The sequence below is a fragment of the Trachemys scripta genome, chromosome 15 (assembly GCF_013100865.1).
Source record: "Trachemys scripta elegans isolate TJP31775 chromosome 15, CAS_Tse_1.0, whole genome shotgun sequence".
Lineage (NCBI taxonomy): Eukaryota > Metazoa > Chordata > Testudines > Emydidae > Trachemys > Trachemys scripta.
In genome coordinates this window covers 26,906,787-26,923,181 of record NC_048312.1, presented here as the reverse complement: position 1 = coordinate 26,923,181, position 16,395 = coordinate 26,906,787, and positions in this window count along the sequence as shown.

Sequence of the window (16,395 nt, the reverse complement as noted above, 5' to 3'; positions counted from 1 at the left end):
AAGGCTCTGTTCTGAGAGTCGGGCCTATAGCTGAATGTAAAGAAACCCACATTAGTACCAGTGCAAGGAATACCATTTATAGGGGCATACATGGACTCAGGGACAGCCGGCGTGTACCTTCTTTCAAACAGATTTGTGACTGTGGGGATTGGTAGGGATGATTCAGGGAAGCCCTCAGACATCACTAAGGCGCTGTCTTCAACTCCTTGGCAATATGCTAGCATGCACCTTTGGGACCAATCGACACCGTGCAAGGTTACACCTCTGCTTCTTCCAAGGTTGGTTGAGAACTGCCTGTTCTCTGACTAGGGACACCTTGGACAGACAGGTCGTGATCCCCTTGCACGTGAAGAGCTCCCTGAACTGGTGGAAGGAGCAACGCCATGTCTGGCCTGTGTTGTTCATAGATTTTAAGATCAGCGGGGATCTTTGTCATCATCTAGTCTGACCTCCTGCCTCATACAGGCCAGAGCTCTGCCCCACAATAATTCCTGGAGCAGATCTTTTCAAAAAAACATCCAATCTTGATTTTTAAAATGGCCAGTGATGGAGACTCCACCACAACCCTTGGTAAACTGTGTTCCAATTGTTAATTATACTCAACCCTTAACAATTCACACCTCATTTGCTGCCTGAATTTGTCTACCTTCAACTTCCAGCCATTGGATCAGGTTATATCTTCTGCTAGACAGAAGAGCCCATTATTAAATATTTGTTCTCTATGTAGGTAGTTCTAGATTGTAAGCATGTCTCCCCTTATAGAATCATAGAAATGTAGGGGTGGAAGGGACCTCAAGAGGTCATCAGATACAGGCCCCTACACTGAGGCAGGCTCAAGTAAACATAAAGAGGGTCTAACAGGTGTTTGTCCAATCTGTTTTTAAAAATCTCCAATGATGGGGATTCCACAGCCTCTTTCGGAAGCCTACACCAGAGCTTAACTACCCTTGTGGTTAAAGTTTTTTCTGCTGTCTAACCTAAAATCTCCCTTGCTGCAGATTAAGCCCATTACTTCTTGTCCTACCTTCAGTGAACATGGAGAACAATTGATCGCAGTCGTCTTTATAACAGCCCTTAACGTAATTGAAGACTATTATCAGGTCTTTCCCCCTCCTTCCCCCCTCCCCCCGTCGTCTTTTCTTTTGACTAAACATATCCAGTTGTTATTGGGGGGGGGGGGGGTTACCTTCCCTCATAGGTGAGGTTTCAAAACCTTTTATCATTTTTGTTGCTCTCCTCTGGACACTCTCCAATTTGCCCACATCTTCTCAAAAGTGTGGTGTCCAGAATTACACAGTACTCCAGCTGAGCCCAAGTAGAGTGGGACAATTACCCCCCCCCAATTCCCATACAATGCTCCTGTTAATACACCCCACAATATTAGTCTGCTTTGCAGCTGCGTCACACTATTGACTCATATTCAATTCATGATCCACTATAACCCCCGGATTATTTTCAGCAGTACTGTACCATGCCAGTTATTCCCCATTTTGTAGCTGTGCATTTGATTTTTCCATCTGAAGTCAAGATCTTTGTACTTGTCTTTATTGAATTTCACCTTGCTGATTTCAGACCAATTCTCCAACTGGTCATGGTCATTTTGAATTCTAATTGTGTCCTCCAAGCTGTCTCCAACCCCTCCCAGCTTTGTGTCATCTGCACATTTTATAAACATACTCTTCACTCCCTTATCCTAATCATTAATGAAAATAGTGAATAGTACCGGACCCAGGACTGGCTCCGGGGGGACCCCACTAGGGTACACCCTCCCAGTTTGACAATGAACCATTGATAGAACCCAGGTTCTCAGATGCACTGCCAAGGGGCTTCTTTGTGGGGTAGACACTCTTTATGCTACTATTCACATGCAGCTCAGAACACAGAAAAACACGACAGCTCCACCTAGGACAGGGAGTCGCCTTTATTAACCCTCGAGTGGAAACAAACCACTTCAACCCACCTTCCTCCCCTGAGTGACTGACGTCCACAGGGTTTGCAGAAGGAAACAGACCAATCCAGGATTTCACTGTTTAAACCCTGGATCACTCAGTAACCTGGGCACAAACAAATGTGGTTTAATGCAGCCCAATGCAAAGTCATCCGTCTAGGAACCAAGAATATAGGTCACAATGACAGGATACAGAGCTGTCTCCTGGAAAGCAGGGACATGGAGAAGGATGTCAATGTTCTAGTGGAAACCAACTAAACATGCTCCCAGTGCACGGCAGTGTATAGGAAGCCTACTGTGGCCCTTGGACGTTAAGCAGAGGACCATCAAGCAGGAGTAAGGAGATGGGATAACTTCTGTATATGGCACGAGTGAGACAGTTTTAGGATCATACATCCAGTTCTGGTGTCCACGTTTCAAAAAGGGAGGTTGACAAATTGGAAAGTGTTCAGATAAGAGCCACACAAATGACTTGAAGTCGGGAAAACCTACCTTCCCCAGGGAAACTAAAGCTAAAACTATTTAGTTTCTTCAAGAGAAGGTTGAGATATGATTGGATCGCGGGCTGTAAATACCTATGTGGGGAGAAGGTCTCTGATAACAGAGATATTTAAGTTAGCAAACCAAGGCAGGCCAAGGTTCAAGGGCTGGAATTTAAAGATAAAACATTTAAACTGGAAATAGGTAGATTTGGAAGGATTTGAGATCGGTAAATGTCAATTTCACTGTACACACACAAATGGGTGAAAAAAACATTTCCATCAAGAAGAAGAATTCACAGATAGGCAAAAGGGGGGTGGGGGAGTTCTCTGCTTGAGAACTCATCAGAATCAAAACCCGGTAATTTAGACGTCTGGGTCAGGCTTGTTGCAAATGGGCTAGTGAATGAATATTGACAACAGTTATGATTTGACTTAAGGGGTATTTACTTTGTATACTTTGACATGATGCTGACAATTGGTGTTTCAATGGTTTATAAAGCTTTACTTTTTTGAAATTCAAAAGCGCTTCTGTCATGAAACAATTGTCCAACCCCTCCAATAATTCCCCACAACTGTAAAAAGTTAAATTGTTCATAAAAATGCTTCAAAATAAATATCAACATTGTCCAATGACATGTTTAAACAATCAAATTCTGCCAAGCCTAGAACTAAGTCACAAATTTTTAACTGAGAATAATTAGCCATTGCAGCAACCTACCAAGTGATGTAGTGGATTCTTCATCACCTGGAGCCTTTTTACGTCAGAACTGGCCGTCTCTTTCTAAAGGGTACTCTGTATCTCAACCACCGGTCATTAGGCTTGATAGTGTTAATTAATGCTCTAATAATTCCATGTAAAAATTGTTCAAAGCACATTAAGGCTGCACAATGAAGAGCTGAAGAGGCAGGAAATGTCAGTTATGTCCATGCCGCCTTAATTCCGCCTTCTGGTGTGTATGCATTGTGATACCGTCCTTAATTCTATGCTCACAGATGTTGTTCCTGCCGTACCCCGGCCTGTTCAGTGCACAGGATGAACTGGAAACTGAGTGGATGACGCAGCTGAATTACGTTTATTTTTATCCTCAGGCAGGAGCCCTGCCTTGAGCACTGCCCATCTGATGTGCTGAGTGATGTATCCCTGGGCGATGTGGAGCTTGTCCAATATAGTAAATTCTAGAAGTGCAGGCAAGAGGCCTCTTCTTCCTTTGTGACATGAAACTAGGGTCAGGCCAGCATCCCCTATTTTCTGTCCACACTGGTATAGCCCTGTGCCATCCCCACGCGTGACAGTGCAGGCATACTCCAGACGACATTCCTCTGGGGCACCAGTGCTCCTGCCTTAAAGCAAAGACTGGACTAGCGTCCGTAATAAATATAACATGGCATGTAGGAAATACAGCACTGCCCCGTGGAGGAGCCCAAGAACTGCCAGAGACCCATGGTCCATCTTGCCCAGGGCCTGTTTCCAACAGTGGCCAGAGCCCTGCAGTGGATAATGGTGGACTAACCCGCCCCAGGGAAGTTACTCACTGTACCCATCGGTGACACTCCCAGGGGTACCCAGGGTTGTGAGGCCCCTGCCCTTCCTGTGAGGACATCTTGTCTGGCCCTGTTGGGATCAGCTCCCTGAAACCACCAGCCTCTGGTAGCACAAGAACTGCCTCCCAGGCCTCGCTCTTTCTGCACAGCGAGCGCTAGAAAGGCCCCACGTCCTCCAAATGTTCCCTGTAGTATCCAGCCCCTGCTCCCCTGAACACTGAGTTACCAGGACCGCTGTTCCCAACACACCAGCTTCTTACCTAGGCCTCAGAACCCAGCTCTGCTAAACACACACGAGCGAAAACAAGAATATTAGCAAAGAACAGTCTAGAGCTAGTGAGTCAGAACATTGGAAACAGATGGTTACGTATAAAACACAATCAATAACACGCTTTCTGGAGCCTAAACGTACCTACCGGGTTTGACCCTCCTGTCTAAAGAAGCTTTTCTCACCCAAAGTTCTCTCCAATGGTTTCAGCCAGGCCTGGCCAACAGCCCTCTTTCTTGCTGTCCGTTTACCTCCTAGGTGAAGGATGCCAGGGTGTGAGGTGCTGCAGAGACCCCAACCCAGATGGGCAGGGTGCAGGATGGCCAGTGCCTCCATGCCGTTACCCAGCAGTGTTAGCACATAGACCCTATGGACGTACCTACCACAGAAAGTACCACCCCAGATGGCCGAACTGACAGCTTCTCCCATGGCCCCTTATTGGTCCAGGCTCCCTATTTAAGCCCAGGAGGGGTTCCCAGAAGCGTCTGTGCAACAAGATAGACTCCTCCGCCAGCTGTAGCTACAGATCTGCCTGCCAGTTCGCTCTTGGACAACTGACCCCAGCTCTGAGCCTTGGCTCCGACCCCTGGTTCCTGACTCGGGCTCTGCCCTTCGATGCTGTTCTTGGCCTCTGACCGTCACTGCTCTAGCCACTATGCCTGACCACCCAAGCCCCAGTTGTGAAAGTTTGCATGGGCTACACCCCTAACTCCCTCTGTGGAAATGGCCTCAGTGAGGGACTGGAAGCAGCAGGCTCACCGCCCCCCAGCACACCCCAACGGACACCAGGACCACAGGAGCAGGTTGACCATCTCCAGGCAGAAAATCATGCACGGTGAGCTCAGGTGATGCAATTTTTGGCTGAGAATCAGCCCCTTCGGGAACAAGTGGCCCGCTGGCCCAAAGAAAACACCGCAGCCAGGCATGGGTCATGGCCCTGCTTCCCAAACAAGGTCCCAGGTACCTCGGCTTGAGCATTTTGATAGAAGCAGCCAAAAATCCAGAGGGTTCCTCAATCAATGCCAACTGGGGGGGAGGGATAGCTCAGTGGTTTGAGCATTGGCCTGCTAAACCCAGGGTTGTGAGCTCAATTCTTGAGGGGGCCATTTAGGGAACTGGAGTAAAAATCTGTCTGGGGATTGGTCCTGCTTTGAGCAGGGGATTGGACTAGATGACCTCCTGAGGTCCCTTCCAACTCTGATATTCTATGAACTATTTTTCCTGCTCCACCCCAGACCTGTTCCACAGAGCAGGCAAAAGTGGAAGTGTTAGACTGGCCTTCCCCTCTTGGAACAAAACACCCCAGTGACGGAGGGTTGGAACACTTCCCTGCAGGCATTCTCAACTCTTCCATGCTATTCAACCGAAGTCACCCTGCGGAGGATCTGACCAGGCCGGGCTACCTCGTACACCTCACCTCTCCAATAACTCACTGCTGACGCAGAATGGAATGGGACAGCTCGGCTTTCTCCGTTTCGAGGCGGTCTCCGGAAGAGACCAAGGACGAGCAGGTCCAGGCAGAAACACCTACAAGTCTGGATGCCTTCATCAACTTAGCTCTCTGTATTGACAACCAGTTGTGTGAGTGAAGGGAAGAGAAAAAAGGGTGTCGCAGCTGTCCTTTCGATACCCCAGCCCCATCATCTGCAGACCAGACCCCCGAGCCCAGGCGGGTCAGTCTGGCTCACTGGCATCTGACCACCAGGGAGAGGAGCGATGCTGGCGTAATAACCTATGTTTTTATGGCAGTGAGCCCAGCCCCGCTCTGGCTGCCTGCCCTTTGCAAACACTAGCCCAGAGAGACCTGACTGGAACGTGCCCTGGGCCACATAGGTCTCCAGCGCACTTTCAAGTACGGATACAGTTATGCATTCTGGGTGAGTGCCGACAGATACCTTCACACTGGGCCCTTGTTGATTCTGATGCTGCTGATAACTTTATAGACATCAGTACAGCTCAAGCTGTGGAAATCCCCAAATGGCTGAAATTTACCCTGGACCTCGTAGAGATGATAGTCTGGTCACTCCTGTCCCCAGGTCTGATGGAGGAAGAGACTGCATCCCTGGAAGTCACCTTCCACGGACACCGAGCGGCACTGGGATTCAGTGCAATCCGTTACCTGCATTTCCCGCTGATACGCAGTGTCTCATTTCTGGCTCTCTACAACCCCCAGGTCTGCTGGTGGTAACAAAACATCAGCTTCCCCTACAAATGTTGCCAGCAAGTCTGTCTGCCCACAGCCGGCCATGGGTCTTTGGACCTGGGTAGACCCTTCTAGCATGAGGCAGTGCTCATCTCAAGGGAATCCCCGGCACTGATGGGGAGTCAGATGGGGCCATACTCAGGACTGACCCTCAACCTACCTGTCAATAACAAGACTAGGGGGGTGTTTTTGAGAAAAATAATGCAGCTACCCTACCCCCGCACTGGGACTACAACTGCCCCATAAATTTGCAGTCTGGAGAACAGGTCCTTTAGGGTTGAATCTACACAATGTCTGAAACAGAGCCAACCACCCTACATATGTATTCCTTAGCTCTGACCTCTGAACTGCTAGACCATGTAAGGTCTTCTTGGCTATCTACGAAAATGGAGCTTTGTTGGGGGGAGGGCGGGTTGTAACTTGGTGCACATCTGGGCAGGGGATGAATGGAAGACCACCTTCCAAAGCCATTATGATCATTTAGAGAACGTAGTGATGCCGTCTGATCTTATGACTGCCCCTGCAACCTTCTAGCACTTTGTTAACGACGTGTTCTGGGACCTCTTGGACCAATATGTAGTCACCTATCGCGGCAATACACTGTCAAACTGCCTGCAGTGACTCAAGAATGTGAGAACCAACCTCAGGGCAGACTATTAGGAACCAGGGCACAAACACCAAATTGGCTGTGAATTTGTTATGTGGATTTCACCCACCAGTTATCAAGTGTAAACTCCTCAGGCACTATAACAGCTAAACATGGAGTCACAGACAGTCCTCCATGGGTACTCCGGTCTATCTGGCTACCCAGGTGAGCCTACCTTTGTGACAGACGGTCCCTTACACCAAGAATCACAGAAATATTCAGGTTATTCCCAGTCCTAAAGGATCAGTCACTTAACACAGGTCAATCACACCTTAGATCTCACACCAAAAACAATGCTTGTTGCTAATCCTACAATAAACTATCTGAAGATTTATTAACTAGGGAAAGGAAACAAGAGTTATGTACAAGATTAAAGCAGGCAAACATACACACACAAATGAGTTACAGTCTTAAGTTTCAAAAGGTAAGAGAAGTTTCTATAATAAGCAAGTTCTATATGTCTGTTTGCCAGATGCTGGGAATGGGCAACAGGGGATGGATCGCTTGATGATTCCCTGTTCTGTTCATTCCCTCTGGGGCACCTGGCATTGGCCAATGTCGGAAGACAGGACACTGGGCTAGATGGACCTTTGGTCTGACCCAGTCTGGCCGTTCTTACGTTGGTTGACTGAAAACCTGTTTTTCAGCTCAGCTGAAACAGACTTTACGACCACAATTTTCAGTGTATATAGATCACTCCTCGCAAATCAGGCTTGGATGCCTTTCACTATGATAGTGTGAAACACCCCTCCCCCTCCCCCCTGGCTTTTATGTGAGCCCTCCCATCACACTCTGGTGAACCAGAATGTACCTACCAGCCCCAGGATATCCCGGTAACCCCTCAGAGCCCCTCGGTGCCCCTTGCCAGGTGGCACTACGAGGTGCCTGGGCCCACCCTCCAGCTAATGTCCGGCTCATGCCCAGAAGCAGGAGGGCTTAAAGCCCTGATCCATTTGTACGTCGGGAATGTGGATTATCTACAGACACCACTGAGCCTTTGAGTGACTCTTCCTGGCGTAGGAGGCTTGTGTGCAGGCTGACACAGGACCATCACTTTGCCTCATCCTGCAGCTCAGCAGCATGGCCACCAGGGGGCGGCAGTGCTACATTCCTGTTACAGACCTCGGGCATCCTTCACGCCTGCTAGCGGCGAGCTGGGGCTACGTATCCTGGGGGGGCTGCACTAGCCCCAGAGCTGCCTGCCGGGCCCAGGCCTTCTGTACTGGGAACCTGCCCTCAGCCCTGCCTTCCTCCCTCAACACAGGCCTGCTGGCAGCACTGGCCCATCGCCCCTGCCCACCCTTTGCCAGGTCTCCCGCCCAAGCTCCTGGACTCTGGCCTGGCCAGGGGGAGTCGGGAGGGTGGTTAAGGTCTGTGTTTCTGTCCTGGGAGTGGAGACCTGCAGCAGGGTTTGGCGTGTCGCCTGAGGGGAACAGACTGGGTATGAGGGTGGGTCTCAGTTGGGTGAACCCATCCGGACTCACTCAGGCATGAATCCAAGCCTTCGTCCCAGGGACCATAAATCCCTCTCCACCTCCTCAACACAGCATCCCCAGTGGTTTCTCCAAACCCCCAGCAATTAGCCAGTGTCTGCCAGGGACGAGCTGGTGGTCTAGCCAGTGGGCCGTACTGAGGACTAGCCAGAGGCGCCACTCTCTCTCTGGCTAAGGGCCGTTCACACAGCTGCACAGTCCTGTGAGAGGCTGAGGCCCTGTGGGAACCTCCGCTCTGCAGGAATCGGATACCGGACCGACTCCACGCAGCCCCAATGTACTCCGGAGCCTGTGGGGGAGAGATGCACCAGGGCAAACGTAGCCTGAGCCCTCAGTAACCAACATAGAAATTAACCTGCCTCTTCGTGTAAATATCTACTGAGCAATGAACACCGGGTCGCTGTATTCATGGCCCTGAGCTGGGGTGATTGGTGACTAGGGTGTGGTGGGGAACCTAGCAAATCACAGCTTCTTTTCAAACTCTTTAAGACAGAAATACTCCCAGGAGGTGCTGGTTCTGCCTCTTGGTGCTGTCTGCGGTAAGCGCGCTCCGTGGATGCAGTGAAAGCCGGTGGCGGATTATAACTGGATGTAAATCTTGCCAGGGTCCCGTTCTCCTGACGGGAAAGTGGAGGCCTGGTGCTAAATCTGAAAACCAGGGAGATCCAGCTTGTTGGGGATTGATCCTGCTTTGAGCAGGGGGTTGGACTAGATGACCTCCTGAGGTCCCTTCCAACCCTGAGATTCTATGGTTCTATGACAATGAAGGGGTCAGGGGAGAATAGGGTGACTGGATGTCCCGATTGTATAGGGACAGTCCCAACATTGGGGCTTTTTCTTATATAGGTTCCTATTACCCCCCACCCCCATCCCGATTTGTCACACTTGCTGTCTGGTCACCCTCGGGGAGAATCACAATGAGAAAAGAAAGGCAAACTCCAGTGGCTGCTTGCCACAGAGCCCAGATCCAGAGGGCAGCGAGACAAGCCATGTCTAGGCTAACATTCCTGGAGCTGATACTCCCTGGATCCCATATTCATAGGGACTAAGGACCCAATAAATGCTGGGTCACAAATACGGCCAGCCATGGCCCAAGGGAGTTTGCCTTCCAGAGCAGACAATAAAATGATCCAAAAAATAAAACTTCCCAGCCAGAGAGGAAACGGCCGAGCAGCTGCCTTTTGCTGACAGCAAGACACCGCCTGAGAATCACAGCACCGGTGCTCCCAGCCACTGGCACTGGAAGGGGTGGGGACGCAGGCTGGCACGGAGACAAAAAGCAAGTGTGGAACCAGGAATGAGCGAGGCGCGTGCTTCTGCTGCCCCAAAAGTCAGTGAAAAGCCCCATTGATTTTCATGGCTGCAGGAGCCTCCAGCCCTGCATGCCCGGAGTAATAGAAGGAAGGCCGGGAATGCAAGAAGTCCCCTGAAAAGGACTCTAGAAGTAAGCCCTCTGCATGACAAGAATGCAATGGGGAGGAAGCAGCCAGTGGGACTTCAAAAGGGGCTGCTCAAAGAATGGGCAATAAGGAAAACTCTGTACTGGAAACAGGACGGCAGAAAGGCAGCCAGATACAGGGCCAGGCTGTCAGGGACATAAGTTCATTCCCTCTTGCTGAGCAGAAGCAAGGGTCAGGGCCCTGCAGGGCAGCTTCCCATTGGAGCAGAAATCAGGGATGCAGCATCTGGGTATATTCTTAGGACAACTTGTTTATTTAATGCTATAGACACCAGTCCTGGAACAGAGATGGTCACAAATGACTCATATCTACTTTCTTCTTTCATGAAGAACATCAACATCAGTGCCCAATTCACAGGGAGCTAATCTGCCTCCAAAAGTGACTCTAGCTAGAAGGATTAAGGCAGAGAGCACACTCCCTTGCTGCCTGCCACAGCTCCCCAAACACACAACTAACGTTAACACAGCATTTCTTCAACAACTGACCAGCACTCACATGCTGGGAAAAAGAATGCGTAACATTATATGTAACAGCACCCCCTGGTGACTCCTACATTAAAGCCCCCCAAAGAACAGGGAATAAGAAGGGATTTCATGATCTTCAGGGAGGACGCAACATGGATGTTATAAAAGCAGCTACAAATCTAAACCGCCTTCTAAAATCTAGCTTTGGAATACAGACAAGGTTGGACCACCAGGAAGCCAGTCAAGAATTGGCATGATCAGGCCTAAATTTACTTACCCACAGTCCATTGCTCATGTAAAATCCTGGAGCATTTGGGATGTAGCACAGGCCTAGAATGAAGCAAACACAGCACTGACCCTGAGAACTCTGTCTGGACACCTTAATGCCTGCTGTGATATAAGGTACAAAAATTAAGGGGAAATCTCTGCAAATGTGTTGAAGCTAATGGAGCCATCATAGAATATCAGGGTTGGAAGGGACCTCAGGAGGTCATCTAGTCCAGCCCCCTGCTCAAAGCAGGACCAATTCCCAACTAAATCATCCCAGCCAGGGCTTTGTCAAGCCGGGCCTTAAAAATCTCTAAGGAAATGAGATTCCACCACCTCCCTAGGTAACGCATTCCAGTGCTTCACCACCCTCCTAGTGAAATAGTGTTTCCTAATATCCAACCTAGACCTCCTCCACTGCAACTTGAGACCATTGCTCCTTGTTCTGTCATCTGCCACCACTGAGAACAGCCGAGCTCCATCCTCTTTGGAACCCCCCTTCAGGTAGTTGAAGGCTGCTATCAAATCCCCCCTCATTCTTCTCTTCTGGAGACTAAACAATCCCAGTTCCCTCAGCCTCTCCTCATAAGTCAGCATTAAGTAGCAGCGGGTTTGTTACTGGTACAGAGAAAGTGGATTGGGTGTTTCTATTCACCCTGTCATCTACCTAAGAACAAGGAGGTACTAAATTAAATTGAAAGTCAGCACATTTAAAATGGCCCTGTTTCATGCAGTGCACAATTAACCTGTGGAACTCATTGCCACAAGATATCATTGAGTGAAAAAGTTCAGCAGGATTCAAAAAAGTATTGGGCATTGCTACTGATAAACATTTTTTATAAACAAGAGTTTGGGAACGGATAGATGCCATCAAGCTTCCGGGCAGGAAACAGCTTCTAACTGACAGGAGTTAGGGAGAAACTTTGCCTGTGGACAGGTTAGCCCATAATTGCAGGCTCTTGCACCTTCCTCTGAAGCAGATGGTGCTGAACAGGAGACTGGGCTAGATGGACGTTGGGTCTGATCTGATCTGGGAATCATTTCTCTTGAATGCTGTGGTGCCTTGTTTAGTGGTCACAGATGACAGTCATGTCTTAGAGAGTGATGCTGCTCAGAATGACGGAATCCTGCCTGAGGTTTATCAGGGGGTTTGTTGAAATTGGCAACAAGGGCTTGGGATATCATGGTCCCAAAGATGAACAGCACACAAACAAATCTATTCAGAGATTCAAAGGCCAGAAGGGACCACTGTGATCATCTAGTCTGACCTGCATAACAGGCCAGAGAACCACTCAGAAATAACTCCTCCTCGAACTACAATGTATCCATTAGAAAAACATCCAATCTTGCTTTTAAAATGGCCAGTCATCCACCACAACCCTGGGTAAACTGTTCCAATGGTTAATCACCTCACTGTTAAAAATGTGTGCCATATTTTCAACCTGAATTTGTCTACTTTCAACTTCCAGCCATTGGATCTTGTTCTACCTTTGTCTGATTGAAGAGCCCATTATCAAATCTTTGTTCCCTTATAGGTACGTACAGAGCGTGACCAATGGTTTGTCAACATGGTGTTTTAGTCCACACCCGAGGGTTGTGCATTTTAATCCATGTGGCCCCTGCTAACATGCACATCAATGTAGTCCCACTTCAAACAATCCTACATTAATCTGCACTGGAGAGCTTTTCATACACACCAGCAGAGTTCGTACAGGCCAGTAAGTGTGCAGCACTCTAGTGCAAATTAAAATTTACACCCCTCTAAAGCAGTGGTTCTCAACCTCTCAGGGGTCTGGGGCAGCCGCGAGCAGGTTTCAGGGGGTCTGCTAAGCAAGGCTAGCATTAGACTCGCTGGGGCCCAGAGCCATAGGCACCGACTTCCTCTCTACCCGGGGAGTACTCAATACCCCCTCCACCCCAAACCCCACCCCCACTCCACCCCTTCCCCCAAGCCTCCACCCCGCCCCGCCTCTTCCCACTCCCACTCTGCCCTCAGCCCCACCCCTTCCCCAGCCCCATCCCGCCTCTTCCCACCCCCACTCCGGCCCCAGCCCCAACCCCACCCCTTCCCCAGCTCCATCCCGCCTCTTCCCACCCCCACTCTGGCCCCAACCCCACCCCTTCCCCAGCTCCATCCCGTCTCTTCCTACCCCCACTCTGGCCCCACCCCCACAGTGGGGAATAAAGGAATGTCTAATCATTTTGATTTAGACACTTGCACCGCCATATACTCAGCGAGAACTTGTTCCAGTTAACAGAAAGCAACGGTATGCCTTGCAGAGACACAGCAGAGAAGATATTGCCTGAGCTGCAAACTTTAGGAGCTGATGATCTCAATGGATTTTTGGATTTGGGCTTTGATGAAGCTAGTGCAAAGAGCAGATGATTTTCCTGGAGCTCAGGCACTCAGTTTTCTGTAAGGCCCCAATTTTCGTCTATGCCCAAGTCAGTGGCTAAAATTAGTTATTAGTAAATCGAGTGAGGCTCCTGCAATTCATAACTGTTGGAGTACAATTGCAAAAAGAACAATGTTCAGCCAAAATGTGATCTGTCTGGAACATCATGTCGAAGGCCCACACATTCACGGGCAGTCGATGGGTTGATCAGCATGCCAGCACCGTTATCCCCAGAGTCTGGATACTGCGGAGGAGGCCAAAGGTCAAAACGTTCCAGGAGATGCAAATATTCTGCATCATGTTTTACAACATAGAATTTACCATCTCACTCGGATTTCTGGAGGCACCTTTGCATGAGGTAGTGTCAGCACTGCACTACAGAGCACCAAGACGGACGTTCGTGCCAGCCACGGCCAACGATCAGACTGAAAAGGTGAAGTGATGCTTCCAAGACTAGCAGCCAAAGGGTGATGAATTCAAGGAACTCTGCAAAAGCCAAACAAATAGGAAGGGATGCTGGCCTAGAACCTTCCATATCCATGTTGTCAAGTGACACCACCACCAGCAGGGTTTGCTTCTCTGAAGTCTGGGCTGCCACATTACAGACGGTCCCTGCTTCTTCCATTTGTGCTCTACTCACACAGCTAAATAACAAATTTGGAGCTTGTAATAAAACTTTACTTTGCTGCCTATTTATTTCAACAAATACAACTACAGTGCACTTGGGAAATGACTTAGCTACTATATATTTACCCAATGACAAACATCATGAATAAAATCTGGCCCCACTGAAGTCAATATGAGTTCAGTTCAGCCAGGATGTCCACCCGAGTCTCCACTGACTACCAAGCTCAGCATGACCCAATATTCTTTTGAAGCATCCAAATGTCATAAGAATACTGACCACTCTGCCTGTGACTGCAGCTACTGGGGGGATGTTCTTTTTCTTCCCTTGCTTGCCCAAAAAACTACTGCACCATCACAGTGAGTATCATAGAATCTCAGGGTCGGAAGGGACCTCAGGAGGTCATCTGGTCCAATCCTCTGCTCAAAGCAGGACCAATCCCCAACTAAATCCCCAAATGGTCCCCTCAAGGATTGAACTCACAACTCTGGGGTCTGGTTGGCCATGTCAGACCAGGGGAAAAGGTGTGTTTTAACATGTGTTAGCTAACACATGTTAAAATTCTAACACAGACAAGGCAAACTATTCTGTTAGCACATTAGCTGGTCAACCCCCCCGTTAAACCTAAAATTTGAACAGGTGCTTGAAAACTCACCTTTTTTTTCACCTAGGGAAGATGAAATCCATTGCTGTGAAGGCCAGAAGGAATCATGATGATTGTCTAGTCTAACTTGTATAGGTTTAGCACAGGCCAGAACATTTCACCCAATAATGTCTGCATCAAGCCAATAACCTCTGTCAGAACTATGACAGATCTTTTAGAAAGACTTCCAGTTCGGGTAATGGAACAACTTCCTTACGGATTGCCAATGGTTAATGACCCTCCCTCTGAAAAACGTGCCCCTTATTTCTAATCTAAGCTTCCAACCACTGGATCTCTCTGTGCCTTTTTCTGCTAGATTAAATAGCGGTCTGCTATCAGAACGGTATTCCCTACATAGGTACGGGTAGACCGTGACCAAGTCACCTTCTCTTGGCTAAACTAAGTAGAGCCAGCAGGAGTAGAGAGGTTACTTTACCTCTGTCTTTGGCACTGGTGTGACCACTGCTGGAATCCTGTGCCCAGTTCTGGTGCCCACATTTTAAGAAGGTTATTAATACATTGGAGGGGTTCAGAGAAGAGCCACAAGAATGATTAAATGAGTAGAAAACATGACGTATAGTGAGAGGCTCAGACAGCTCCATCTATTTAGCTTAAGGAAGAGAACCGTTCAGTGATGACTGGATCACGGTCTGTAAGTAGGATGCTGGGGACCAAACATTGAACGGTGGGCTCTGCAATGGACCTGGGACAGTTATAACACGATCCAGTCGTTGGAAGTTGAAGTTAGACGCAGGCTGGAAAGAAGGCATACCTTTTGAAAGGGGAGAATAATTAACCATTGGAACAATTTATCAAGGTTTGGTGACTTCTCCCTTGCTGACGATTTTCAAGCAAGACGGGCTGTTTTTTCTAAAAGCTCTGCTCTGGGATTTATTGTGGGGCAGTTCTGTGGCCTGCGTTTTAGAGGAGGTCAGACTAGATGATCAGAATAGTCCCTTCCCTGCCCTCCCCGGGCAGGTTTGCCAGCCCCTGAGGCTCTTTTCGGAACCCTTTCCAACTTTTCAACATCTTTTCTGAAGTGTGGACCCCGCTTAGACATCCAAGGAGCGTGTTTGCCCTTTGTCACGTTCAGAGTCCGCTTTCCAGGGCACAGTCCCTCTTTGTATGGCTTGGCTTTGACGTCTGGAAAGCGCTGGCTGGCTCTCCTGCGATTCACCGTCTCTCACAAAGATGCAGCTAATGTGGACAGTCCATTTGCATGTTGTCTTGCCCCCCTCCCTCGATCTGCGGCTGGCAGTGACCTCCCAAGTCTGTTCTCCAGCCTCATCTCCTAGACAAAGCGCTTCTTCCCCCGCTTTGAACTTGTCCCTCTCCATTACTCTCGGGTCCCGGCTGCCCTTGCTCTCCCACCCCTGCGGGACTGGCAGGCCATCTCCGCTCCGCTCCCTCACACCGCTGCTGCGAGAGCCTTCCCCTCCGCAGCAACCGACCGGCAGCCTCCCTGTCTCTCTCCCCAGCACGCTTCGGACACGGGCTGCGAACTGCCTCGCTCCGGCTGCGGCGAGGCTGGGTCATTCTGGAAGTCACCGGGCAAGCCCCGCACACCAGCGAGGTCGGACCGTGCCCCCCTGACCCCCTCCGCCCGCTCGCTAGCAATCGCGGCCCCCAGGGGCAGCCCCGCTCCTCCCAAGCGACCCTACACTAACCAGCGGTGCCCGGGATGGTGGCGGCCGCTCCCCGCGCTCTGCCCCCGAGCCCCAGGGGGAGAAGGGCTCGGAAGGGGACAGGGCCGTGGCGGGACGAGGCGCTGCAGCCCGGCCGGGCGCAGGGCGGGGAGGCCCCGGGGCGGGCAGGAGGCGGCGGCTCCGCGTCCCCCAGAGCCTGGCCCGGGATCAGGGGAACCAATGTGGAATTTCCTGGCTGGCCGGGCGCCCTCCTGCTGCTGCCGAGAGGGGCGCGGAGGAGGCGGCGGCGGGGCAGCTCCGCGCTCGCACTGC